Source organism: Rhipicephalus microplus, unplaced genomic scaffold (genome assembly GCF_043290135.1).
Source record: "Rhipicephalus microplus isolate Deutch F79 unplaced genomic scaffold, USDA_Rmic scaffold_12, whole genome shotgun sequence".
Classification (NCBI taxonomy): Eukaryota; Metazoa; Arthropoda; class Arachnida; order Ixodida; family Ixodidae; genus Rhipicephalus; species Rhipicephalus microplus.
In genome coordinates this window covers 37,955,977-37,961,632 of record NW_027464585.1, presented here as the reverse complement: position 1 = coordinate 37,961,632, position 5,656 = coordinate 37,955,977, and the positions used below count along the sequence as shown (strand labels likewise).

The following is a 5,656-nucleotide window of genomic DNA, read 5'->3' as shown; positions in this document are numbered from 1 at the left end:
TGCCGTTTCATAAGAAAGGTGGCCATATCAGTTCTTTAAAGACGCCGTTCTGACTTTTCACAGATTTGTCTTTTTCTTTTTCACCTTGATTTATGGCTTCGTTTCACAGTTATGTAGCCAGTAAAAAACAGGCATCTTAGTTATCTTCATCCAGCTTCAGAGACTGAGAGTACCACTATGAACAGCGGCACAAGTTCGGCGGCCGCTGCATGAAATTACATACTGGACAAATTGACAAAAAATAAATGTAACAGTTACAGTAACGCATAAAGGCTGCCATCTCAGGCTTAAAAGCAATTTTTGCTGGTTTTATATGTCGTCATTAGCAACGAATATGGTCATACGAAGTTGAATGTACTGGCCGAGCGTGTTGAAGCGTGCGAGTTCACCGTAGCACTATTCGAATATTCATACGGATGCAAAACGGCATCATTATCTGTCCACAATGGCAGCCTATGATCGTGCCCGAAACAGGGTGCATATAAAGAAGAAATGAAGTGGTAGCAGTGCAGCACCAATGCAGCGCGTTAGGTGAAGAACTACACAAAGCCCCGAAGGACGAAATTGAAAGGGAGAGGTTTAATGGAGATTAAAAGCGCCGAGACATAATACATGCTCAGACCTACTCAGGGTATATCATCACCTGTCAGTGGTGTTAAAGTTGATAATATTCGAGGATGACCACTGATATGCAGCGTCTCAACATGCTGCAGAAAATATTCACCATCTCTTTTACTCTTTAACCTCCGGTGGTACCGGCCTTTTCAGGCATCAGATATCCGGGATGAAGATGCCAAGGCAGTAAGATGGCAAGGGAGAGAAAAGAAGGCTGGGCGATTAACCAGATCCTGGCATCCGGTTTGCTGCCCAGCACTGGGAGTAGAGAAATAGGGGCAAGAAAGGGGGTGTAGCGAGACAGAAAAGAAAACGCATGTGCATTCAGGAGTAGGATGGCAAACTTAACAGAGGATTTATTACATTCTGTACAAACAGAACGAGAGATCTCTTGCGAATGAGCTGAGTGGCTCTTTATAAAGTGTGCGTTTTGACTAAATCAGGGAAGGCTTCCTGAATGCGCTGTTGAATCACGGGGCACACACAGCATTTCTGATGGCGCCGCTCACACTCGCTCAGGTCAACGTCTTTGATTGGGGCGTGGTCACCACACTGCACCTGTGACACCAAGAAACCATTGTGGTCGTCTCGTTGAACGTCTTATAGTGTTGGAATGCCACCTCACTTCCCGGCTAAGATGGACAAAACACGGCGGAAAGCAGGCTGGCAGCCCTTCGGTGGCTTGTTTGATGAACAAAGAACGCCGCTCTTCCCCGTCGGCCCAGGCACCACGCGTAACAACGCTGTATAAGTGGTGAGCAGAGGCGTAATAAGCTTGTCTGAGGCCACCAGTTTTAAAAAGAACAAAATAAAATTTTAAAAACTTGCCAGCACAAAGTTTACAAAATATGGCTGCATTTGTCAATAATGCAGAGACAGACACTTGAGCGACATGTCATATATGACGTAGTCCAGCAAACATGTTCTCATCACGTAACTTGAACGGACCTACTGGCTCTGGGAAAGATGAATAATAATTGTTGCGGACAGTGGTGATGTACTTCTGTTGCGAAAGTAATGCTCAGAATCAACCAAATATATCTTAACATTATATTGAAGTCTTGATAAAAAATTAAGTCAAGTTCGAAAGCTCCTCAGGTGGCCAAGTAATAAATTACCTCACTATACTGTATGGTGAAGTAATTTGCAAATAAATAATACAGCCGCTGTTCAATTGATATTCAATGACATGACCGCAATCAACGGTGTGTCGTCGCTATATAAAATGGAACGTTATCTGCGGACACGAGCGGGCGAATGCAGCGGAGAACGAATATGTCACGTAATAAAAGTGAGTTGATGTCGCGCATTTTCGCCTGTACAACTCCGTGCCCTTTTGCTTGCTCGTGATGTATTTGAAAGAGCTAGCCAAGTATCGGGTAGAAGTTTAGCAGAGTACCCGTGGCTGATAAGAGGAACGTTTATATACACTATTTACACACTAAAGGTAGCGTAATACTAAATGTTGATGGTAGCATCATGGAAGCTTGATGGGAGCTTCTGAGAGCTGATTCAGAGCGTCTCGGTGATCGCATTTTACGCCCTGGTCTTCAAAAAATTTTCTGCAGGAGAAAACAATGGACACTTTGCAAAAATATGCAAGTCAGCTTTTCTGTAAGGTTAGTTTTTCAACCAAGAACTCTCGTTCACAGACTGCTTTTCTCGCTCATTTCGTTTTTGCCATTCTCTTTTTGAGATCTTGTTAAGCTCGCGTGCCTTCGCTGGAATTTGGAGAGGTGACATTTTGTTGGACTAACGTGCTCAAAATGAAAAAGAAAAGCAGTTTGTGAACAAGAATTTTGGGTTGGAAAATAAACACCACAGGAAAGCCGCCTTGCAGATCACAGTGAAGTGACAGACTGCATGTCCATTCAGTTCAGGGCAGTCTAAAGAAATTGTCGTCTTCATCTTCGTCCACCAAATACGGGGTTGGGGTAGTGGTTAGAAGAAGGCGCCTAATTTCTGCAGCCCAGCAGGGGGCGCAGGGCACAGCGAATAAGGATAAAAAGAAAACGAGAGAGGGGGAAAGAGAGAGAAAGTCAAACATTGCAATAATTCTTTCTAAACCCAGGAAAGAGAGAGGATGCACGTTTAGTTCGTCACATGGCGAGAGAGAAACACAACGTTGGTCATAGTGCAATAATACGCACAACACAGCACAATGCAATAACATTGCATCGCACGTGCAGAATAGGGTCTGTAACGCTAGGCAGGCTAGGGCCTGTGGGAATGGAAGACTTGAAAGCACTACAAAGTGTGGGAAACATACCTGACGACGAATCCCAAGCTCTCGGCTAATTGCAGTCATGGGAACGTTAGCAGTAAAAAGTTACGGTGTTACAGTTGCAGTTACTGAAGGCAAAAAAGTAACTCTTTCACAGTTAGTGTTACCAATTTTGTATAAGTAACTTGTTAGAGTTACAGTTACAGTGAAAAAGTAACGTCATTATTTTTTGTTACTGTGTAAAATAAGTAATTGATTACGAAACAAATGATAGATTTTAATGAATGGCGTAGGAAGGCATGCAGGTAATGAAAGTTGCATGTTGTGAAACCCTAGACAAAAAAACCCGGAAGTTGGCCAATATCTTTCTGTTCTGTAAGGCTCACTTTGTCACATCAGTTTTTGTGTTGTTGTTTATGCACACTTGGTGACAAGGAAGTTTACTTGCAAAATTCATTACACTTTAGAATGAGTTGCTTTTCAGAGTTTTCATCAGAGAGCTTTCCCCTCTTGATGGACAAAATGTCGCATCCTTTGCTGAATAGCCGTTCAGTCGGCGCACTGGACGGAAACACCGTATTTCGCTGAATGAAAATCATCTTAATCTTAGGGTACTTCGTCAGCTCGCTGATGTCAGTACCGGGATTGCTGAGCCATTGTTGCACCTCGGAGCATGAAGGGGAGGATTGAGGCAACTGAAAAAACACGTCGTCTTTGTCGGTTCCTTCGCTGACGGCTGCATTTTTATTGAAAATTGCTTCTATCTAGAGCATGATACTCTTCCTGAAGAAGTCGTTACGCCACTGCTTTCTGCGCTTCAGTCATCCAGGAAAGCTTGAACTTTGGATGTACCACTGTTGCCAAGGCCAGATCAGCATTCTCCAAAACTCCAGAAAACCTGTATTGAATAAGGTTAAAGAAACAATGTTTGGCCCTGTTGAAAACATTTCACTTTCATTCATACCATGGACAATCCGTGGCACGAATGCATATGCACCCCTGCGAGAGCACGCGATGAGATAGGACAGCAAGGAGATAGGCACAGGAAATTTTTCTCACCTTTTCTTGACTGCGTCCTGAAGACTGCTTGCAAAGGGTGTGCAGTACTTAAGCGGCGGGAGGGATCGCTGATACCGCAGTAGAGATTGAAGCGTTGGTTTCACGATGCCCATGTACATGCATTGTTCCCCTTGTAGTATATCCAGCGCCTTTGCCACAGCGTACATCGCATGGAAAAATAAAAGATATAGTCAATGCACTGCATCATGTTAAACAAATAATCGAAACATACCTTGCAGTATTCATGAATGAACATAGATTCCTCAAGCTGCAATCGTGGCAACGAGGGTGTGTCGAACATTGCGTCCATCCTCCCTCTCGGTACTTCGTTTACGTACTTCATGGCGTTGAACAACGAATTCCATCGCGTTGCATTAGGCACAGGAAGATGGCTTCCCAAGGTAGCTTTTATTGTTTCGGCTGCCTGGACAGACTGGCTTTGTTTTCTCCAAAGAGTCTTCAGTTTTGAGAAAATGGTCCTCACCATTTCGCGATGGGTTCTGTTGTTGTCGGCATTTTCGGCATCCACCGAAGCGACGAGGTTTAGGGTGTGCGCGGCACACCTTCTGTGCCGTGGCAAATGAATATCTTGAGAGGAATCATTGTTCGAGCCACTGTCTAGTACCTCCGTGACGTTATTTGCCACAAAACTTGGTCCCGTTGAGCTTCTTCAAAGACCCTGTGTTCCGAAAAACGGAAATTTCCAACAAGTTAGCACGGAAATTAGCTGGTGGAGGTTCAACATCTTTTACAGCATCCATATGATTCGATTGACTAATTTGTTAAGCAGTATGAAATAAAAATGCCAACAGCTGGACACAAAAATACGGGACAGGACAGAGCACTCCCTTAACAATAAAACTGTTAGAAAAAGCAAAAAAGGAGTGAAGTTAATATTCATTAACAAGTAAAGATAAACGCGACGGCTATGCCCAAGCAGACGTATAAATGCACCCAAACGTTTGCGGAGCGTAGGCTCTACTGCAAATGCGAATTTCTGCTCTGTTAGCACGTGGCGCTTCTTAAATAGCTGGTAGCTGTGTAGCTCGCAAGGACTATACTACAGGCTGGAACATCTATTTGGAGGTTATGTTCTGAGACAAAGCCAGACTATAGCTTCCTCGGAAGTTTCGTACTCCGCACGTTTTTGGGGTGGTTTACATCTGTGGTACGCTTCTAACAGAAAAAAAATATTGCATGGCACCGATGATCAGTAGACCTAATATGTAATATAGCACAATAATGGGCTTTAGAAAATTGCAAATGTGTTATTAAAACAGAAATCCAGGTCTTTTAAAAATACGAGGGACGACACACAGCGTAAAGTTTCTGTTATGTGTGCATTGCATTTGCCTCTCGTCCTTTCTAGTCTCAGGGCTTTGTACAATATCTCTGTAGAATGAATTTGTGTTTTAATTCCTGACTCTACAAAATAACCACATGACTATTTAGATTTGTGAAAAATATGCAGAAGTTTGTCGTAAATTCTAGGGTTACAAAATGTGCCTTAGTATGCAACAGTTGAGGGCGTGCACGCAACTCTCCATAGTCAGTGAGATCAGCGATTGCAGCATGCCAGGCTCATTATTTATTGCGGTCATAAAAAAAGAACGCAACTGAAGTCGTATTGCAGCTTAATTTAGTTTCTTTTTGGGAAGGATCAGATAATGAAAATAGGCAAACTTGATGTGCACAATGAGTATAAAACAGAAGCAGCCTTTTAACCTACCTGAAGGCTTTCACAAAGTTCGAACCATT

The 5,656-nt window shown here is 43.2% G+C and overlaps 1 pseudogene; it reads right to left on the bottom strand.

Annotated features, from left to right (window-relative positions):
• Positions 1 to 3,279: 3,279 nt before the first annotated feature.
• On the bottom strand, positions 3,280 to 4,385 carry LOC119167843 (uncharacterized; annotated as a pseudogene).
• Between the last annotated feature and the right edge of the window lie 1,271 nt (positions 4,386 to 5,656).